Consider the following 22,898-nt stretch of genomic DNA (forward strand, 5'->3'; position numbering starts at 1 on the left):
CATTACCAAAACCCCTACCACAGTGATACATTTGCTACAAATGATGAATCTACACTGACACATCATAATCACTCAAGTTTGCATTGGGGTTCACTCCCAGGTTGTATAAATGCATAATGACAGGTATCCATCATCAGCATACCCTTTTTAGAGACCGAGAAAATAGAAGGAAGATGAGAAAAACCTGCTTGTGAATATAATGGTAAGGAGAAAAGCCCAGAGATGAATAGCCATACAGCTATCTTCTAAGCCATTGCTCCAGTGGTCCTCAAAGTGCCAGACCCCTTGGGGGTTTTGAGAAGCCTCTGTGAGATCCATGAAGTCAGTGTCATTTTCATAGTACCACTAAGACATTATTTGCCTTTTTTTCACTGTGTTGGCAGCTGTATTCATGGTGCAAAACAATGGTGGGCATACAAATGATGTCATTGCAGGGTCACCAAACCACATACTAGTCATTGTGTTCACACACAGAAGGAAAGAAAACATTCCGAATATCAAGGACTTTAAGAAGGTCCTTGACAAAGCAGTAAGATTATTAGTTGTATTAACCCTCAACCCCTGAGTGCACATCTTTTTGAAATTCTATGTAACAAAATGAGAAGTGACGTAAAGTGCTAATAACACTTACAAAGTATGATAGTTGTGTTGAGGAAAAGTACATACATGACTGAAGTGGGAGAAATATCCACTTTTTTCTTGGAACATCGTTTCTAATGAAAAGAATGAGTCAAATTAGGCTTATTCACTCTTGAAATTTTGTAAATAATTTCTCAAAAATGTTTGGAGTCAACTATCAAAATTTATGGGGTGCAGTGAAAATAATGCTTAGAAAGAAATGTACAGCATTAAATGAATGTATTAGAAAGAAGAAAGATCCAAAATCAATCATCTGTGTCCACCTTAGGAAACTAGAAAAAGAGAAACAAATTAAATCCAAAGAACACAGAAGAAAATAAGATTAGAGCAGAAATAAATGAAATTTAAAACAGAAACCTAAAATAGAATAAAAGAAACCAAAAGCCAGGTCTCTGAAAAGATCAGTAAAATTGGTAAGCCTCTAGCCAGGCTAAATAAGACGAAAAGATAGAGGACATAAATTACTAATATCTGAAATGAAGGAGAGAACCTTACTGTATATTCCAAAGACATTAACAAGTTAATAAGGTTAAAAGCAATGCTACGACTATACATTTGGTGATCTAAGTGAAATGAACCAGTTCTCTCAAAGACACAATTTGCCAAAACTCATACAAGAAGAAATAGACAATTTGAATATTTGTCAAAGAAACTGAATCAATAACTAATAACCTTTCAAAACAGAAAGCACCAGGCCCAAATGTGTCACTGGCAAATTCTGCGAAACATTTAACAGAAGAAATTGTATCAATTCTCTACAGCTTTTTTCAGGGGGTAGAAGCAGAGGGAGTACTTGCTAACTCATTCAGTGAGGCCAGCTTTTCCTAATCCTCAAACGAGGCAAAGACATTTAAAAAAGGAAAAGTACAGATAAATATCTCTCATGAACATAGATTCAAAAATCCTCAAAAAAAAAAAATCAAATCAGTGCTTGCCACGGGTTGGTAGGAAAAGGATAAATAGGCCAAAAATAGAGGCTTTTTAAGGCAATTAAAATACTCTGTATGATACCAGAATGATGGATAACTGCATTATACCTTTGTCCAAACCCATAGAATATACAACACCAAGAGTGAACCACAATGTATAATATGAACTTTGGGTACCACTCTGGTAGGGGATGTTGATAATGAGATGCTGTGTGTGTGTGTGTGTGTGTGTGTGTGTGTTTACAGGAAGTATATGGGAAATCTTCCCCTCAATTTTACTGTGGTTCTAAATCTACTGTGAAAAAACAAAATCTTAATTAAAAAAAAAATACATAATGAAATGAGTCTGTCATTGTAAGACAAACAGCTGATGTTATTTTTTCCATCCACAAAATTTAAGCTTTTAAGTGAAAACTAGGATTTTGAAAAAATCACTATGTCACTATGATCTTAATAGCTCCTAATAAATTAAACATTTTTCTCATGAGATTAATGATGATATTAGCAAGTGAAATTTTTGATATCCTGTCATAAACTATATCAGCATTTGAGAGACAAGCATAAAAAAGCTAACTAATAATTATCTAGGTGATCAATGCATGATAGTACAAAACCATTCATAGGTAAAAGAGTCTTTCAAAGTACAAGTCTGTGAACTATAATGTAACAGATCATGAGAAGTTCATTGATATGGTTTCAGATTTCATTTTGCAAGTAAACTTAAAGGAATTACTCTTTGTCAATTCTTGGTATAATATCAAAGAAGGCCCTGTGCAATATTTTTATTCTTTTCACGTCCTTCAACCAAAATGATGTATCACAACAAATTAAATGCAGAAGCCCATGTGACAATGTAGTTTTATTTTGCTGAGCCAGATATTAAAGAGATTTGCATAAATATAAAACAATGACACTCACTCCACTAACTGTATATTTTGGAAAATATGTTTTTTTCAAATAAAAAATATTATTTATGTTAACATGAAATGGATTTTCCTATTCCTATTTTTGAGTGACTTAATAGACATTTAAAAAACTTCTCAGTTTTAATTTTTAATACAGTAGATAGATAAAACTCCCATAAATACTATAAAAGCTCTTTGGGATCCTCAATAACTTTTAAGGGTTTAAAGGGAGAGCCATGACACTACCTGTACTGGTTCTCAAAAATAAAACAGATGTGCTTATGGTTCTGCCTTAGGTAACTTGTCTCTTAGAGGAAAAGAAAAGCTAAAAAAAAAAAAAAAAAAAAAAAAAAAAGATAAACATATAAATAAACAAAATAGTTATGGTTGGGGGAAAAATGCTTTGGAGTAAAGAGCCCAGGGTTGTGATGATAACTAAATGGACACTTGGGAGGGTGTTACTCTAACTGGACTGGTCAGAGGAGACCTCTTTGGAAAAGTGACAGGCGGGATGTGGAGAAGGAGAAGACATCAGCTAGGCAACAAGCTAAGCTAAGAGAATAGTGATTTGGGCATGGGGAATAGCAATGCAAAGACCCTGAGGCAGGACAAAGTTTGGAACAGTTTCCAGAATTGTGTCATTCCAAAGCCCATGCTTTGCTTTCCTTCTCATAAACCACAACTGACTTCTCTTAAGCCAGTGAGGCTTCGGCTCTTGGAACAAACCCTCTGGAAAATGGAGTGGAGATTGTTTTGATTCTCCCTAAACGACCGCCTCATATTCAGTTCGCTGGCAGGTTAATCGACTTGCAGACAATCTTCTATTTCTCTAAAGAGTAGAACTCTCCAGTGCAACACTTCTCCGTGGTGCCAGGAAACTGCTGTTGCAAAAAGTAGGAAAAGAGGGGAATTTAATTTTACAGGGAGAAGACTTAAATGCGACCTATAAATTATATAGCTATTTTTCTATACTTTGGCCCCAGTCTGGAATTTTTCCCTCAAAATAAATTATTTGAACCAGCTTCACTGTGGTTGCAAATATTACATCGTGTACTGTGGTCTCCCAAGCATGTGTCTTTTGCTGACCTAGCATTTCGAAAAACTGCTGTGACCTACTGAAGAAAGTGGTGGCTCCCAGGGAAAGCGTGCCCTCGTTTCCCACTCTCCGAGACACTCACAGAGGACTCAGAGGTGGAAAGCTAGATGACATATATGGAGTAAGTCAGGGAAACTCTAAGCATTATTTCACTAAATGGTGGGATTTCCTTCTATTTCCAAAAGTCAGAAGGGACTATAACCCCTCTCCTCCTGGAGCAAACCCTCAGAAAGCAGTAATTGGGCAAACATTAAAGGAAAACATGAGTCAATATCACAGGGCAGACTTCCCAGTGAAAACATCGGATCAGACGCAGTAGGAGACCACGAAGGAGAAGGTACATTCTGAGCAACATGACATTAAACAGTTGGGTGACCAGGACACTCCAGGCAACCAGAGTTCTGATTCAGAAATGACAGCTTTGAGACAGCCCAGTGGTCAAAAGAGCCTGTGTTCATGGCTGACTGTTGTGCCCTGGAACTACAGGTTCTTACTCCCCTATGATAGGTGATGAGGCCATTTACCTCAGGCTGGCCTTCTCTTCCTCTCTACACTACCTTTTCCTTCATAGAAAGGTTTTTATTTTCAAAGTTTCAGTTGTTACCCTTAAGCCAGTGACACACATATTTATCTCCAGGCCTGACTGGATAGTTCACCACAGAGCCACATCACCAAAATCAAACGTCCTATCTGAAATCAATACCATCACTTTGCCTTCAGAGTTGGTCATCTTCTGCTTCCCATTTTTGCACATGGGTACTTTTATTTTCTGGTTTTTGTGAGTCAAAACTGAGAAGCTGCTCATTTTACCGCTGACATCAAACCTTCTGGTGACACACTGTAAATAACCAGTGAAACTAACATTTAAGCTTTGACCCAGGAGAACCTAGGGCTTCTGAACTTAAATCAAGGCATCTTCATATGATCCTGTGGAAGTCACCAGAATCCAGCTGGGTGTGAGTCTCTGTCCAATGACAGGGAAGTTGCAAGACAGCAACTTTGAGATGAGATGCCTCAGAGTGAAAATCACCTGAGAAGGAGTACCCTAAAGAGGAGATTCATGAGTTTGTTGAGCTCACTAAAATAAATGGAATATTTATTTTTAAATTTTTTATTTTTTTCCTGAAGAGTTAGCAATGTCAGTTATTCCTTTAAAATGTCTTTCATCCTCCTTCCTATGCCTATTTGCTGTCCCTACCACCAACTTCGAATCTAAATTTGTATCATCTTACACATAAGTTTTATTCATATATTTCCAGCTGTGCTCTCTGTTTACAAATTTTACCCATTCCCAGCCATCCTGCAAACAGGACTGTCTGTGGCTATCAATTGCTCAGAAGCTATAATGGCTCCCTTCTTCCACTGCCTCAATTCCACTGCCCTGCATGAATCGAGTAACTGTTAGTTGAGGCAGCTCTGGTTTGATGACTCCCAAAATGCATCCTTCAATGCAAGCAGCCTCAGAATTTTATAGTGTGGACACAGTTATTCTTGCTGTTCTGTCTTTAATCAAGCTTTTTCATCTTTAGAAAATATCCTCTTCATTTCTCCGTATTTTTATAAGGAGCCAAGGATTATTACCAAAAACTCAGTCTGGAGGAGAGAGATAAGGAACCCAGACTATTATAAAGATGGATATCCAGTTATGGAGGGGAAGAATTTGTTCTAGTGCAATAGTGGTTGAATTACTCATATTATGCACATAGTGTTTTTCTCTAGGAAGTGTGCCAAAGTCTTGGGTAGAAACGGTTAAAAATAAAAGTGAATCTGCTAACATTTCAGTTGTGACCTTGAATGCAATGCTTCATAGTCTGTAGAGGATGAGGGAGAATCAAGAACAAACTTAAGAAAGGATGATTGAAATATCATGAATGTACACGATAGGGAGCATAAAGCCGATGGGCTCACAGCAGGAATGGAGGAGAAGCCAAGAAATATTGGGGTGACAACCAGAGACATCAGAACTCAAAATGTCTGAGGAAAGTGAAAATGGCCCGTACCATCCTGTGGTAGTGGAAACTGCTACATTCTATACATTTACTGCACTTCCCTAAGGAAATGATGAAAAAATCCAGTGTTAGCTAAGAACAATGTATTCACAAGCATAGGAGTTACTCTCTGGGGACTCCATAAACTAGGTAGGAAAGAGCCAAATCCAGAAAGGATTAGAGTTCCCATGATTCTCATAATCGTACTAATGAGAATAGAATGAAGGAAATTGTACTTTGCTATTGTTTGTGAGTTGATTTAACTCATCATCTAACGAAGCTTGGGAAACATGACTGTGAGTTTTACGTACGGTCATGATACATCCCAATTGCTAGAAATAGCCCTAAAGTGTGCACAACTGTAAACTGATAGAAGGGTCCCATATGAAGGAAAAATTACAATTTTTCACCCAGTTCTTCCTTCCATGCCCTAATACTCACCTTTTGAGATGATTGATTCTCAGACTGATCTAGCTGCTTACCCCAAACCTACAGGGTTTGGAAGTGAGCTTCAGCTTCAGAGCTTTTATCTGACCAAATCGTAATGCTGGAAAGAAACTGCTGGAGACTGATGCTAAATTCTTCCTGGGCTGATATAACATTTCTCCTCAACTTCTGAAGGAAGGCAGAATTTTCCAGAATCTCCTCTGCTCTTGCTGTACTTTCCAAGTTATTTTCTTCCACTCTGACCCTTTGTTTTCTTTTTCACGGTCACAGCCAGGAGGTGACCTGGTTAGGGAAGGTCACACAACCATGATTGCTACCGGTTTCTCTTACACAGTAATAGCTGAAATTTGCTAAGCTCCTTCACATTCGCTATGCGATAGGGTGACAAGTAAGAACTATGTATGCACTACATGACAGATAGAGGTACTTAGGCTCAGGAATAGTATGAGATTTCTCAAGTAGTTAGAAGGAAGCAGCAAGTCCTTGAAGTTTTGGTCCAGATTTCTTTCCACTGTATACAGTTCTCTTGAAAATTTCCCCACAGTTTCCAGCATCTCAAGAACTTGGAGAGGGGACTTCTGTAAATCTAGCACATGTTTTATCTTGTAATACAGAACTTGAAACTTAATTCTCTGGAACAGCAGGCTTTGCGTGGGCTTATTGGAGAAATTACTTCTCTGTTCTATATTTCAGCTGTCTTTTAAATTACTTAGTATATTCATGTTTATACGTAGACTACTATGAATTGTTCTGCATCTTCTCCACACACCTTCAAGGTTCAGAACACACACACACACACACACACACGCACACACATGCACACAAGTACACCATGTATATTCATAAAGAACTAGTACACTAGTGCTAGTATACTAATCTTTATTGGTGTCTACCAAGTAGCCTTCTACAGATATCCTGCACTTCATATGAGCCAGAGTTTTTGAGCCACATGAATAAATAAACATCTCTGGAAGGGCAACATTTGGGAAGAAATGATACATTTCATGTGATGATGGGTTTTGTCAGTATTTCACTAGACATTTATTGAGTTTGCTCAAGTATATCCTCAACTTCTATTAATATTAATGGATGTTCCACATGTCTTAGGGAAAAAAAAAAGTCTTATTCTTTGACATAAGAGAAATGTAAGTCTGAGTTCTTGCAGAGACTGATGGCAATTCTGATGGCAAAGAATAAAAATGGAGCACAGTTTCACAATTAAGTTATTCTGGGTAAAATGTCGTAGGAGGTTTCTCAAACAATTTAATTTCTTGGACAGCAGGTACCGAGAAATGCATAACACAGGCCCTTCACTCATGGCACATGATACTCAATTATCCCAGTAAGACTTCTTAAATTTTTATTTAATTGTATTCATTTTATTACTGTGCTTTACTTTATCCCACCCCACTGTCATTTCCCTACATCCCCTGCCTTCGAGTTGAACCCATTCTAAAATGATCAATGTGGTCTTTGGTATGTATATACCCTTGAAAAAAAGATAACATTATTTTATATGTGTTTATGTTTTAATTTGTATAAAAACTGTTAGCTTCCAGATCTTGTTTCAGTTCTTTTTTTTTTTTTTTTTTAGACTCAGGACATTTCACCATAAATTTGACCTGTGGTTATCAGTCTAGCTCATTACTTCTAAAGGCAAAGTAGGCCGGCATTATGTAAGTATCCACTGCATTTTCCTTATCCATACTCACAGTAATGGACATCCAGGTCACAAAGCCCTATTTCCCCGAACAAGGCTCTGATGAATTCCCTCATACCTGTCCTCCTTTGAAGCTGAGGAAGAATTTCTCTAACATCTACATAGCTGTTATTTGTTTTGTGAGAGACACCGCAACTTATTTTACTAAACCATGCAAAGTTAATATCCGGAAAGGCGACAAGTGATGAATCATTCACTAGCAGTGCATGATGATTCCTCACAATTGCAAAAACACTTGGCCCAATCTAATTTTATATTTTTTGTTAAATGTGGATGATTACTATGAATTTGTACACCTCATCATAAACTTAGGTAGAGTTTGCTTTCTCCTCTTTGCTTATTTGCTTATTTGCTATTTGCTTAAATAGTTTACTTTCTTTGTGATTTTTACCTTTTTCTACTTGATTTTGTACTATAAATATTATTCTCTTTTCAGTATACCATTCATCTCCTAACTTTGTAAGGACCTTTGTTAAAGAGAAGTTAAATTTTGATTTGAGTGTTTAGTAATACTTTCCCACCTGAACTTTACAAATATATTTTCCTACATATATTTCCTACATATTCTTCTACTGGTTACTGGTTTTGTAGATTTATTTTTAATGTTTAGTTTTTATTTACTTATAGTCTATATTGTACCATGTGTGAAGTGTGGATCCACCTTCAGTTTTCTTTACATAGTAAGTCTTTTTCCCCAAAAATATAGAAATAAAAATGTATAATTTACAAGTGATTTTTTATGCCTCCTGTATCACACAAAAATATATATGCATGTATTATCTCTCTGTGTGTATGTTTGTTTTTATTTCACTAATCCATTTACCTATAAAAAGCACACTTTTTATTTTTTCATTTTTATAGTTCATGTTAATAATTGGTTAGTCTTCAACTTCTTATTTATTGTTTTAGTAGCCATTGTTATTCATGAAACTTTATCTTTCCTATACATTTTTTAAGATTTATTTATTTTAAAGAGAGAGAGAAAGTGGGGGGAGGGGCTGAGGGAGAGGGAGAAAGAATCTCTCAAGTAGACTCCACACTGAGCACAGAACCCTATGCCAGGCTCGATCCCACAACCCTGAGATCACAACCTGAGCTGAAATCAGGAGCCTGCTGCTCAACCAACTGATCCACCCAAGAGCCCCTTTCCTATACAGTTTAGAATCAGTTTTTAAGTACACCTTCAGAAGACCTGCTGTAAATTTGACTAGAATTGCATTGAATTTGTTTATTTAATTGGGAGAATTAGTATCTCTATAATGTATTATTTGGTTGACAAAGACAGTATTTCTCTCCCTTTATTTAGATATTTCCCTTTTATAATATTTAAATTTTAAAACCATCTTTAAAAAGCTATTTTGCCCTCTTACTAATGTAAATTCTAGATACATCATAGAATTTTATACTGTTTTATTAGCATTTTATCTTCCCCTTGTCCTTAGTAAAGAAAACCTATTGATTTCCTCAGATTATTTACTCTTCAGCAGCCTTGTTAAAATTTTTTATTAAGTCTAATAATTTGTCAATTAATTTTTTGAGTTTACATGCAAATGGTCACATTATCTACAAATAATCTTCGTGTGTATATCTGTTCCAAAACATTTACCATTTAATTATTTTTTTTCTTGTCTTATTTCTAGATGTCTCCTTTGGCAAGGGACCAAAAAAACTCTCAGGAGTACATCAAAATAAAAAGCTTTCACACAATGAAGGAAACAAGCAACAAAACAAAAAGACAACCAACTGAATAGGAGAAGATATTTGCAAATGACATATCTGATAAGGGGTTAATATCCAAAATACAAAAAGAACTTATATAACTCAACACCAAAAAAAAAAAAAAAAACAAAAACAAATAATCCAGCTAAAAATGGGCAGAAAACATGAACAGACATTTTGTCAAAGAAAACATCCAGATGTTCAATAGACAGATGAAAAGATGCTCAACACCACTGACCACTGGAGAAATGGAAATCAAAACCACAATGACATATCACTTCACACCTGTCAGAATGGTTAAAATCAAAAACACAAGAAAGAACAAATGATGAGGTTGTGGAGATAATGGAACCCTTGTGCACTATAGGTGGGAATACAAGCTTGTATAGTCACTGTGGAAAACAGTATGGATGCTTTACAGAAAATTAAATATAGGGGCACCTCGGTGGCTCGGTTGGTCAAGCATCTGAATCTTGATTTTGGCTCAAGTCATGATCTCTGGCTCATGAAGTTAAGCCCAGCATCTTGTTCCATACTGAGCATGGAGCCTGCTTGAGTCTCTCTCTCCCTCTCTTTCTGCCCCTCCTGCCTGTGCTTATACTCTCTCTCTCCAAAACAGAAGATTAAATATAGAAATATAGAACTACCATATGATCCAGTAATTCCACTACTTGGTATTTACCCAAGGAAATGAAAATACGAATTTGAAAAAATATATACACCCTTATGTTTATTACAGCATTATTTACAATAGCCGATGAATGGATAAAGAAGTGATTATATAAATGTGTGTGTGTGTGTGTGTGTGTATGTTACTCAGACAAAAAGGAATGAAATCTTGTCATTTGTAACAACATGGATGTAGCTAGAGCATATAATGTTAAGTGAAATAAGTCAGAGAAAGACAAATACCATATGATTTCACTCATATGTGGAAAAAACAGATGAACAAAGAAACAAACAAAAATACAGGTTCTTAACTATAGAGGACAAATGTAGTTGCCAGAGGGAAGATGGGTGCTGGAATGGGTGAAATAGATAAAGGGGATTAAGAGAGTACATTTATTGTGATGAGCACAGAGTATTATAGAGAATGTCTAGAATGGTGGAATCGTTATATTGCACACCTGAAACTAATATAACACTATGTTAATTGTAATTGAATAAAAAGTATTTTTAAAACAATTGTGGTTGTTATGATCTTTTTTGTTTATAATTAAATGTTCTCAAGTTCCTATTTTTGAGAGGTTTTTAATTGGGCAATATTTATGTAACTGGTCTTCCTAATTTCTATAAATTTTAAAAATCATAAACAAGAGTTAAATTTTACTACAATTTTTAAATTATCATGTGATTCTTTCCCCCTTTTGAACTACGAAGATGATTAATCATATTTACTAGTTTATTTGATATTTAACTATCTGCATATTCCTGGAATAAACTAGACCTTAATCATAGTGCCCTGGTTTTCAATCCACTATTGAATTAGGCCAGCCTAGATTTTAATCTGGATATATCCACAATGTGTTTATTAGTGAGATAAGACTATAATATTATTTAACTACTTTACTAAACTTTGGAGTCAATTTTCTACTATCATTATAAAATGACTTAAGCACCTGTTTTTTTTTTTTTCCTCTTTTCTCCAATAATATATAACTCTTAACTCTAAACAGACTGCTGATTACCAGAAGGGAGGTGTGTGGGGAGTGGATTAAATAAGTGATGGGGATAAAGGAGTGTTCTTGTGATAAGTACCAGATGTATAGAAGTGTTGAATCACTGTATTGTTCACCTGAAACTAATATTACACTGTATCTTAACTAACTGGGGTTTAAATAAAAACTTTAAAACAAAAGAACTCATTTTTAAAAGCTCTTGTTCCCATACCTTTTGGAAAGGGTGATAAGTGGTGGTTTGGGATCATTATTTCTATTTATTTAATTAATTGTTAATATATCCACATTTTTTGTTACTGTTCCATTTTTGGCATTTTATGTTTTTCCAGATATCTTCCCATTTTACCAAAGTTTTTGATAGGTTACTTGTCTCTATTTTATGAACCAGCAGTTCAGTTTCCCTTAAAGGGACACACCTGCTTCCATCTTCTGTTTTACTTTTCACCCTGAAATTCTGGGTAAGAGAAGACAAATGTCATATAAATTTATATTATAAATTTAATTCTGGAGTCTCTTAAAAAATCTACAAAACCTGTCCCTTATTTGGACAACTTCATATCTTAAAACCTCTTTAACTATGAGCAGTATTGAAGAAGTTCAAAACCTAATCTGACTAATAATATTCAATTGACTTGACTCCTCATGAAATCCAAGCATGGCAGGGATTGAGGCTGTGTCCATTTGTTCAATAAAATAATGTATTATGTGCATTACATTAACCCCTTTTTATGCATATCTTAAGTGCTAGTATATTTTGTGGACATGACTTATTTAAGATACACATATCTATATTGCATGGCATTGTTAGGGAAGACTTTGAGCTTTCTGTTAGTCTTTATTAGGAATGATAGAGAATATTTTTGAAAATAAACCAGACAACTTGCCAGCTGAGAATTAAACATTTACATAAGCCACAAATCTTAAGAAACATTTCTGTTTGGAAAATATTCCATGTTTAATTTGAAAATAAGCATACTAATTGATAAGATCTTACATATGAATTGACATGTAGAGTGAAGGTCATTTGGATTCAGCTAGACCATTGTCCTGTAACTTTGAATGAGTCACTGAATATAAGGCTCAGAAATTTATTTCTCCTGAAAATAATGTTAATTGCCCTAAGACTGAGGTCCTGGCAAACTGATCTGTTTGAGGAGCCTAATTATTCATTTATACAACAAATATTGAATTAGCACCTTCTATATCAAGGAGTATTCCTGGGGGATGTAGCAGTGAACAAAACAGACCAACCCCTTGGCACTGTGAAATTTAGACTAGTGGGTAAGAAAAGACAAACGTACAAACGTCGATATACAATACAATGCAAGGTAACGATAAGTGCTATAAAGCAGTTCAGGGGAAAGTACAAATAGTGAAGGAGTGTGATATTTTAGCAAAGGTGTATGAGAAAGATCTTTCTTAGGAGGTTATATGTGAGAGAAATGCCATAAAATTGGGATAAAAAATATGGAGCTATTTAAGGACAGAATTCAGTGCCATAGGAAATGGCAGATACAGAGGATAGGAGCTAGAAATAAATTTAGCACTCTCAAAAAGTAGCAAGAAGGCCTGTGTGGCTGAGCATGAGTGTGGCAGAAAGTGGAAGAGGTTGTGGTTGGAGAAGCAGAGGGAAAGGTAGTTAGCCATGCAAGGGCATTTGCACTGGTGCTGAGAACTTTGGATTTTGTGTGTGGGGGTGGGAGTGTGATGAGAAGCTACTGGAAGATTTGAGAAGAGTGAAGTTATCTGATTTACATTTTTAAAAGATCCCTTTAGCTACTTGATAAGAGAAGACCTAGTCGAGATAAGAGAAGTTAGGAAACTCTATAGGTGGTGATTGTCAATGTCTAGAAAAAAAGAAGATGGCACCTTTAATCAAAGAGTTTGTGATAGAGGCAGGGAAGAATGTTAATATTCAAGGTATAGTCAGACTATAGAGTTATAAGAATTACTAATGAATTGGGAGTTGAGTGTGAGACAAAAATTATAATAAAGACATCTCTTGTGTTTCTAACTTGTGCTGTAGATAGTGCCATCTAATGAGGAAGGAACAATTAAGGGAGAGTGAAGGAGGTAAAAATCAAGACCTTAGTTTTTATTTCTATTGTTTCATTCTTACCTGAATTTTTTCCCTAAAATAAATATACTTTCACAAAGAAAACATATTTTAATGAGTACCTACTACATACCAGATGTCTTGGTGGACATTTTACCTACTATGTAATAATTCAATTCTGGATGCCTTAAGCTTGTGATACCTGTTATCCATCCAAGTGGAGATGTTGAGAAGGTTAGATGCAGGAGTCTAGAGCTCAGGGGAACGTTGGGAGCTGGAGGAATGAGTTTAGGAGTTGTCAGGACACAGATGGTTTTAAAAATCATGAGATTGGACAAGATCACCCAAAGAGTGAATATAATTGAAGTAATCTCAGCACTGCAGGATTTAATGGTCAGAACTAGTAGAGCAGTCAGCAAAGGAGAGGGAGAAGGAATGGTTTATGACAGTGGAGGGAAGCTAGGAGACAGTGATATTCAGAAACTGAAGGAGAAAAATATTTCAAGAAAGAGGAGACAGGGGCACCTGGGTGGCTCAGTGGGTTAAACCTCTGCCTTCAGCTCAGGTCATGATCTCAGGGTCCTGGGATTGAGCCCCACATAGGGCCCTCTGCTCAGCAGGGAGACTGCCTCCCTCTCTGACTCTGCCTGCCTCTCTGCCTACTTGTGATTTTTCTCTCTCTCTCAGTCAAATAAATAAATAAAATCTTTATTAAAAAAAAAAAAAGAAAAAGAGACAATCTACTGCCTCACAGACTGTGATAAGAGAATCAGTAGACAAGAATGGAACTTTTGTCACTGTGAGAAACTGCCTTTGTGGCCATAGAGGTCCTTGATAACAATGACCAGTGGAATTTAAGTAGAACAGTGGGGAGAAATCCTGTTGGAATAAATGGTGAAGAAGGTGGAAACAGCATGGACAGCTCTTGGAAGGAATTCTGCTACAAAGTAAGGAGGATAAAAGGGAAAGAAGGGGGCCACCTGGGTGGCATGGGTTAAAGCCTCTGCCTTAGGCTCAGGTCACGATCCCAGGCTCCTGGGATCGAGCCCCACATCAGGTTCTCTCTGTTTAGCGGGGAGCTTGCTTCCTCCTCTCTCTCTCTGCCTGCCTCTCTGCCTGCTTGTGATCGCTGTCAAATAAATAAAATTTTTTTAAAAAAGGGAAAGAAGGTTCATGGGAATATACAAAATGTGATGTTTAGGAAGGTCATTGCTTGTTTGCTGGTTTTGTTTTGTTCTGTTTTTTTAAATGTGACATGCCGTAGCATGTTTGAATCTTGATGGGAATGACCCAGGGGAGAAATAAAAATTAATGATGTAGAAAATAGAAGGAATAATTGGAGGACAAAAGTCTTTCAGCAACATGACTTGTATCCAGGTCACTTGTGGCATGGTTGGGGTTTTATAAGAACAGAAACCATCCATTCTTAGTAGCAGAAGGAAGAGCATATGCACACCAATGCAGGTAAGCTAACAAATTAGGTGCTAGGAAAATGAGGAAGGGAGAAGAGGGATTTTGGAGTTTTGAAAAGAGAGATAATGGTATAAAATAAGAGGAAGTTGCAATCCAATGGTAAGGTAGAATAAGTTTTTAAACAGTCATCCTCATAAATTAAAATGCAAAAGAATCACCAGGGAGCTTAATATTCAAATTCCTATGGTCTATGCCCAGATAATTCCATAACGGTTGTAGATCACTCCTGGAGAAGCTTTGAGTTAATAAGAATAAAATGGGGCAATCCAAGATGGCTTTCTCCAAGCTGGGCATCTCTGGGTTTATTCTAGAATCAGAGACCTAAGATAAATGAAGAGATCTCTGTCATCATTTGAAGGGATGGCTAAGAGTACCCTTCCTTCTTTTCATAGACCACATCTAAAATCTATTTTATAAAAAGTGAATTTTATTAGTAACAAAAGAGTGCTGGCCTGTTTTCTAAGTGATTTGTGTAAATCTTATTTAATACTCACAATAAACTTATGATGTTGATACAAGGATTACTCTAAAGGAAACTGAGATACAGACTAAGTAGATACATAAAGAAATAAACTAAAATTATGTTGTTTTTGTTTCTATGACATATGGTCTGCTAGAGAAATATGAATTCAATTTAAACCTGAGTGAGAGGAGCAATATAGCAAAACACAGACTGTTGAATAACGATATACTTTAGGAAATGGATAAAATAAATAGGAGGGAAAACATTAAGAACTCTCTTCTTTATAGAAATCCTCTACAGTTGTCCAGAGTCCTGAATGTAGTCCTGTTGTTTTCAAAAGGACTTGTGGACCATTTCAATGTTGTTTCTAGTGGCCTGACTTGTCACAAATCATTTCATTCCCGGGGAACCTGTGGTGGCAATTAGAAGTCAGGAAATTGGAAAAGGAAAAATGAAACCTAATTAAAATTCCTGTAGAACGTGTCAGGAAAGAATAAACAAACTTAGAACCAAGTTTGCTCCATGCTGATACTTTTCCAGACCTTTTGCTTATGCAGAACCTCTTCATCTCTCCCTTGTCCGCCTTTGCTGAGATGGACACAAGCGATCCAGCCAGTACTGTTTCATGGAGCACGTATTTAGCTAGGCCAATACCGTCTGCAAATATGCTGGTTGCTCATCTTGGTGTGATGGTAATTGTGATAAGCTCTGAATTTTGAAATCACACAGAAACGGAAAAAATATCTTTAGATGAGCGAGTATCGTTAGTTCAAGGATAGCTTGAGAGACTGGATCGAAAAGGAATCTCTTTTGGTGTTAAAAACAAATCCCGCTCAAACTTAGCAAAGGACAGAAAAAAGCATCTTGCTGTGTGTAAGGAGCTCTCAAGAGTTCTGGGTCACTGCCTGTGTTGCTGTTTGCTCACTGCCTATGCTGGATGTCAAATTTACTAGGTCTTTCCTTATCAGAGTCTTTCCAACCAGGGAGCTCAAACAATTATGGGGCAAGATTTTTATGGGGAAGACTATTACTGTTTTTGGTTTTGATTAGAGAGGCAAATGTGATGTGATGAGAAGGCTCTGGATGAAAGTGAGTTCTGAGTTCAAGTTCTGGCTCCATTGCTAAGAGCTGTGTAAGTCTAAGTTTTTTCAGCTATCAATGAAAGCTGTTGAATTTTATTATCCTGAGGTTGGAATAGTATGTATGATAGAATTGAAGACTCAAGGCCATTGAATCAGACTTGCCTTTTGATCTAAGGAAGTCCTCACTTGCCAAGAAAATGAATACTACTCATTTTAAAACTCACTGTTGAATTAAAGCACTGGAGTATCTGGGATTGGAAGCCAAACCAATAACCAGGATGAAAGGCACATACCTCCAGGGCTGACCTTCTGTTGGCATGCTACTACATGGTTGTACCAGAGCTAAAATACTGGAATATTTCCTGTGGGCTGGAATAGTCTCTGCCCCAAGCCATCCCACAGATCTCCCCACAAGCTAGAAACTAAAGGACATGACCTTCACATAGCAGGAGCCTTCAGGATCTTGATTTGGGGATAGCCATAGTGTCCATTCTGATTGCTTGTCCTCCATACTAAATCAATTACTAAATATTTTTATTAGTACCCCTGCATCCACCCCAGTGAATAGCGTGTCCTCTGTCTCTTTTACTAACCAAATGAGGCTCAGTCATAAGAAACAAAGGAAAGAATGATGGATTTGCATTTTCTAGATCATTTCCATGCAACCTTTCCCACCCTACCCCAGTTTCTCATAGGGAAAGGAAGGAGGTGTAATGAACCTAAACTTGGGTTTCCCACAGCAAAGAACTGTGAAGCCTATGTCAGAGTAAGTGATGAGATGTTTCTGTTTAAAAGAACATGGTGACGTCGTGCTAAAGAGACCTGGATCCAAACCCTATTTCTAACTTTTTACCGGCTATCGCTCTCAGGCAACTTATTTAGACTTCCTATGGTTCAGTTCCTTCATCTATAAAAATTTTAATAATAATCAAAACAACTAACATATATTCATGTTTTAACATAGGTAACTTGGTGCTGAATGGTTTATATGAATCATCTTATTTCTCACAGTAACTTTATGATGTAGATACACTTTCATTCCCATTTTACAGTGAGGGAAGCAAAATTCAGAGAAATTTAGTGGCTTGTCCTTGTTCTAGCTCACACAGCTGTAAATAGGAGTTCCACAAAATGGACCCAGTTAGTTAGATTCTTAGCTCGTGCTCTTAAACATTACTCCCAAACAATGGAAAATATTCTCGAGGATATTATAATGATATCAGGTCTCTAAGGACAAGGATCTTATTTTCTAATAAATACTAATTATAGTCACAACAGAACTAGCCCTTTGAAAACTACCCTAGAAAGTATAGGTTGTATGTTTATCTCATCTATAGAGTATCTTCCAGCAGGATCACTCCACAACACCCCAAGGTCAACCATTGGGGCTTCAGAAGCTTTGTGAGCATAGTTGGTTTTAGTACTTGTGGAACTGATTGCCATGCTCGTGTTCAAAGTCTAACCCTTTCAGATTATGAAATTCTGGATGTTCAAGGCTAACAGAAGGTTTTGATCCAGAGGGAATAAAAACAAAAAGTAAACTTCAGATGTCAGTATGTAACAAAAAGCAGCTGCCACAAGAGTCTGTTTTGTCAAACTATGGAGTTCACAGATGCGCTGAGTTTCTTAGGTCATGGTAGTCAGCTTTTCAGGCAGGCATGCCTGATCTATAACCCGAGTTATTTAGCTGAGACCCAAGATAGTCTTTCTCTGAGTGCAAATATTATTTATTCATGTCCTCTTTAATTAGAAGAGAAACTGAAAATGTGAAAAAGGAACATTTCTCATAGATCCTCAGGGCTCCCAGAGCCCAAGGAGGGGTATGGTTCTAAGAAAGAGAACAGTTCTGAGAATAGGTGTGTAGCCTTGGTGTACATGAAAGGTGACAGAAATCTGACCCAAAGACAGATTTTACCATATTGATTCTACAGAACAAGCATGTGTATTGCTGTGTATTGGATCGGTTACTTTGCAAAAAGTCTGCATCTGTGTCATGATCTTACTCAGAATCACCACTGCATAAACCATATTGACCTTTTCTCACCAGGCCAATGTTAGATTCAGAATTTGAGTCATTCATCTCTTAATAAACATTGCCTACCAAGGTAATATCATATTCCCAAGGAACGGACAGTTTGATAACTGAGATAAGTACACAGACGCCTACAACACAAACTGGTAGGGTGTGGAGGGGAATGGTAGAGAAAGAATGACAGAATAGACAGGACTGAGGACAAAGGACTCTACAGGATGTGCGGGGGCATTGAAAGTGAAGGGAAGCCTTTGAACGCCCCTTTCTGTGTTCCATCACTCTTTTAGCAAGGTAGAACAGGATCGGAGGGCAGAGGAAACCGGAAGAGAATTTAAGGAACAATTCAACCAATAGATAGGGGAACGTCAACTGAAACTGGAAGTTTGTAGATAGGATAGTAGCTAGGGAAGGAGATAGGGGTGGAACAGGAAGATCATTTTTGCAAGATGAAAGCCAATGGAGCAGCCACAGTAAATGCTGAAGGTAAAGAACTGTACAAAAACCAACGAACCAAACAAAAAGTGTTGAGGATCCAGGGAAGGAAAAGTTAAGTGGTAGATCAAGACAGCTGAATATATGGGAAGTTCTAGAAACCAGATCCTGGGCAAAAGGATACTTTTTGGAAAAAAATAGGGGAACTTCTCCTGAAACCAGAGGGATGAAAGCAAGAATGCTTACATATGTATCTGTTTCAAATCTTTCTGTCTTGACCATTTAATTTCTTTGCTTTCACTCAGCACATAGCACCTTTAACCCTCCCTCCCACCAAAACCCCCCAAAACACCTTTAGAGTCTCTGTGAGATCCACAATGTGGGTGCCCTAGGAGAAACCTAGGATCAGAAGAGCGGTTCAAATAGCATTCCCAAGGAACGAACTTCTTCTTATATATTTTTTAAATATAAAAGAGTTATGAATCCTATGCACGAATGAATTGATTCACAAATAATAGATATTCTTTCATTTCATAGCTATAAAACATTAAAATATATTCATCCTATATATAATTTCATATAGAGATTACATAATCAAAATTGGTGTCTTTAAAAACTAGAGAGAAGTGTTTCTGCTTTTCCCAAAGCTTATAAATAGTAGACTTTTCACACAGTGTAGCTTATAAAACACTTTTGAGGCAGACTTTAAAATGTTTGAGGCCATATCATAAGATGAAATGAAGAAGTATAATTAATAACTGATAAATAAAGTTATAAAAAGGTATCTCCCTTCCTATTTAAAAATTCAAGCTAGTTTTCCTTGACTCAAAACAAACAAACAAACAAAAACACCTCATTGTGAATTCAAGTCAATGATTAAGAAAATCACTCTGGTAAAGTAAACTCCCTTTTATCCAACAGGTTATCCACTGGAATTATGTGAGCCATCATTTGCACGTATGAATAGGTAAAATGCAAATTGACATTCAGGGCTTGTATTAGGTTTCTAATGCTGTGTAACAAATGACCACAAAGTCGGTTAATTTAAAAGAACACACATTTGGGGCACCTGGGTGGCTCAGTGGGTTAAGCCCCTGCTTTCTGCTCAGGTCATGATCTCAGGGTCCTGGGATTGAGTCCCGCATCGGGCTCTCTGCTTGGCAGGGAGCCTGACTCTTCCTCTCTCTCTGCCTGCCTCTCTGCCTACTTGTAATCTTTCTCTGTCAAATAAATAAATAAAATCTTTAAAAAATAAAATAAAAGAACACACATTTATTATCCCCAGTTCCATGGGTCAGTCAGGAGTCCAGGCAGGGTTTAATTGGGTGCTCTGCTCAGGTTTTCACAAGGCAGCTGTCAAGGTATCTGCCAGGCTAGGGGCTCATCAGAGCATTAATGAGAAAAGATCGTCTTCCAAACTCCCTCAGGTTGTTGGCAGAATTCATCTCTTTGTAACTAAAGGGCTGAGCTTCCTGTTTTTTCCTTGTTATTGGCTGAAAACTGCCCTCAACTCCTGGAGTTGCGTTTTCTCAACACCTCTCTGTAGGCACTTCACAGGATGGTAGTTACTTCTTCAAACCAAGAAGGCAAAAAAGTTAAAAAGTCTCCCTTATGTGAGGTAGGAAGACAGATACACATGGATGCACATGCACACACTCATAGTGACAATCACAAACCCCAGAAGTGACATCATTCCATCCCATTTCACCACCTTTGCCTCATTTTATTTGTGAGAAGCAAGTGATAGGTCCCAGCGACATGGGGTGTGAACACAGGGCCATCCTAAGTTCCATACACCCCAGGAAACAAACAGCACTTTCACATGTGAAAGGAAAAGATATTTATTTGAATGTAATTTTAAAATCAAGCACATATTTTGACGTTATTTTTATCATTCCAAATTGCACACATAAAAATCTGTCTCATTTCTTATAGTTAACTTTTACAGATATAAATTCACTATTATCTGTTAAAGGAAAGGAGTGAAGAAAGTATGGCAAAGAAGAGAAAAAAAGAAGACAGCATAACATAATTTCCAGAGAAGAAAATGATTAGAAGGTATTATCTCTTATTACTGAATTATGTGGGGCCATAACCTAACGAAGGACAAACATAAACAGTGTCAGTGAAGCTAACACTGGCAAAAAGTATTAGAAATAATGTTGCAGGGGTGCCTGGGTTGCTCAGTCAGCTAAGCATCTGACTATTGATCTGACTATTGATTTAGGCTCATGTCATGATCTCTTGCTCCTGAAATCAAGCCCAGCATCAGGCTCCACGCTGAGCATGGAGTCTCTTAAGATTCTCTCTTCCTCTCCCTTTGCCCCTCCTCCCTCTTTCTTTCTTCTCTCTCTCAAAAGAAGGAATGAAGGAAGGAAGGAAGGGAGGGAGGAACGAAGGAAAGAAGGATGGAAGAAAGAAAGGAAGGAAGGAAGAACTTTGCAAAGAAAAAAACCTCGTGTATCTACTTATAACACAAAATTCTGCATAAATATCTGGGGCTTCTTAGGGCTCTGAAACCCCTTCAAGGGGCTCAAATAAAAATATCTTGCTGAAGCTTGAAAAATATATTATATATATGCAGAAAAGAAAGTTAACCAATTCATGGCCAAGTACACAATATTTTTCCAATTAAACAAAAACTTGTGTATGTATATTGAGTACTTGTAATTGTGTGTATGTGTGTTTTTTTGTTAACTTCTCCTAATAGACTATGGGCAGAGGTAAAACCAAGCATGTCTGAGAATGGTATACCCTGAGGGAAGACCTAAGGTATAAAGTACCAAGCTTGTAGGCAGAAGCTCTATCGTACCCGGGCATCATTTTCATTTATTTCAAGGTTGATGTTTTATGTATTTAGTGCTCCTGTCACCGTTTGTGTTATTTTTCTCTACTCCTCATATGTGCAGGTGTATAAGGATTCATGAGACATCTTGAAGAACATCTAGAAGAAAATGGGACTGTAGAACCAAGAATACACTGGGTGGCACAAAAAGGTATTTTTCATTTACATTATATTTTTGCTTAAAAGAAATGTATCTTCTCTATTCCAGAATGCATTGGCCAAAGACAAGAGGATCAAACCATGATTATATCAGGATTAGACAAACTTGGGCTTGATTTCCATCTCTACTAATTATTGCCTACACGTTTATTAGTAAGTGTCCTTATCTATAAAATGGAAATAATTATAGTATAGTTACTGTTTCCTCTAAGTAAGTATTTAATAAATATAACAATTTTTTAGTGGTGTCACTATCCAAAGGAAAATTCCTAATAAAAAAAAACAGAAAATTGGGCTGCCTGGGTGGCTCAGTGGGTTAAGCCTCTGCCTTCGGCTCAGGTCATGATCTCAGGGTCCTGCGATCGAGTCCTGCATCGGGCTCTCTGCTGGGTGGGGAGCCTGCTTCCTCCTCCCTCTCTCTCTCTCTCTGTTTGCCTCTCTGTCTACTTGTGATCTCTCTGTCAAATAAATAAAATCTTAAAAATAAAAAAACAAACAGAAAATTGTCTGTCAGCAAAGAAATAGAGAAGAGACATGATGGAAATATTAAAAAGGCAGTTACCACTTAATTAATAGTATAAAGAAATGTAAAGATGTTTTCTTAATAGTAACTAGATCTCTACCGTTATTTGTTTGTATGATGTGTGTTCACATTACATGCCAACGATTGGTAGCTTCTAGCACATCTATCTTGAAACTGAGCGGCTTATGTTGCCTCTGTATCCTGTTTCTAAAATGAATTAAACAGGCTCCCTCTTTCCTCTTGGGCTAATTAGAGAATTTGAAAGAGGAAGAAAACCCTGACACCTATGATAAATAATCTGGCCTCATAAACAACACATCTGGAAAATGTATCTGGCACTCCATGGGAAATAGATCTGGCATTCTAAACTGTAAATCATGGGTGTTTTGAACACTGACTTTCTAAAACAAAGTAAATTATTTATAAAACATGAAGGTTTTAAAAATTGTCTTTTTCCCTTGGTAAATTTTTCATGAACTAATAATTCATGGTGTTTTGTTTTTTTAGACACCAGAAAATTACTAAGAGAAATAAAAATAGGACAACATAATCTGGAGTCTAGTATTATTTCTGTGCAAGGCTGGGCAGCTGTGTTTTTCTAATTACACAGAGGGAGGCCTTTAAATGACTACTTCCAAGTATTTAGTTAATACCATTGGAAACTACAGATTGTGTGTGTGTTTTCAAAGCCATTTGGTCATTGGGCAATAT

The sequence above is a fragment of the Lontra canadensis genome, unplaced genomic scaffold (genome assembly GCF_010015895.1).
Source record: "Lontra canadensis isolate GAN:19392208 unplaced genomic scaffold, GSC_riverotter_1.0 scaffold74, whole genome shotgun sequence".
NCBI classification, from domain to species: Eukaryota; Metazoa; Chordata; class Mammalia; order Carnivora; family Mustelidae; genus Lontra; species Lontra canadensis.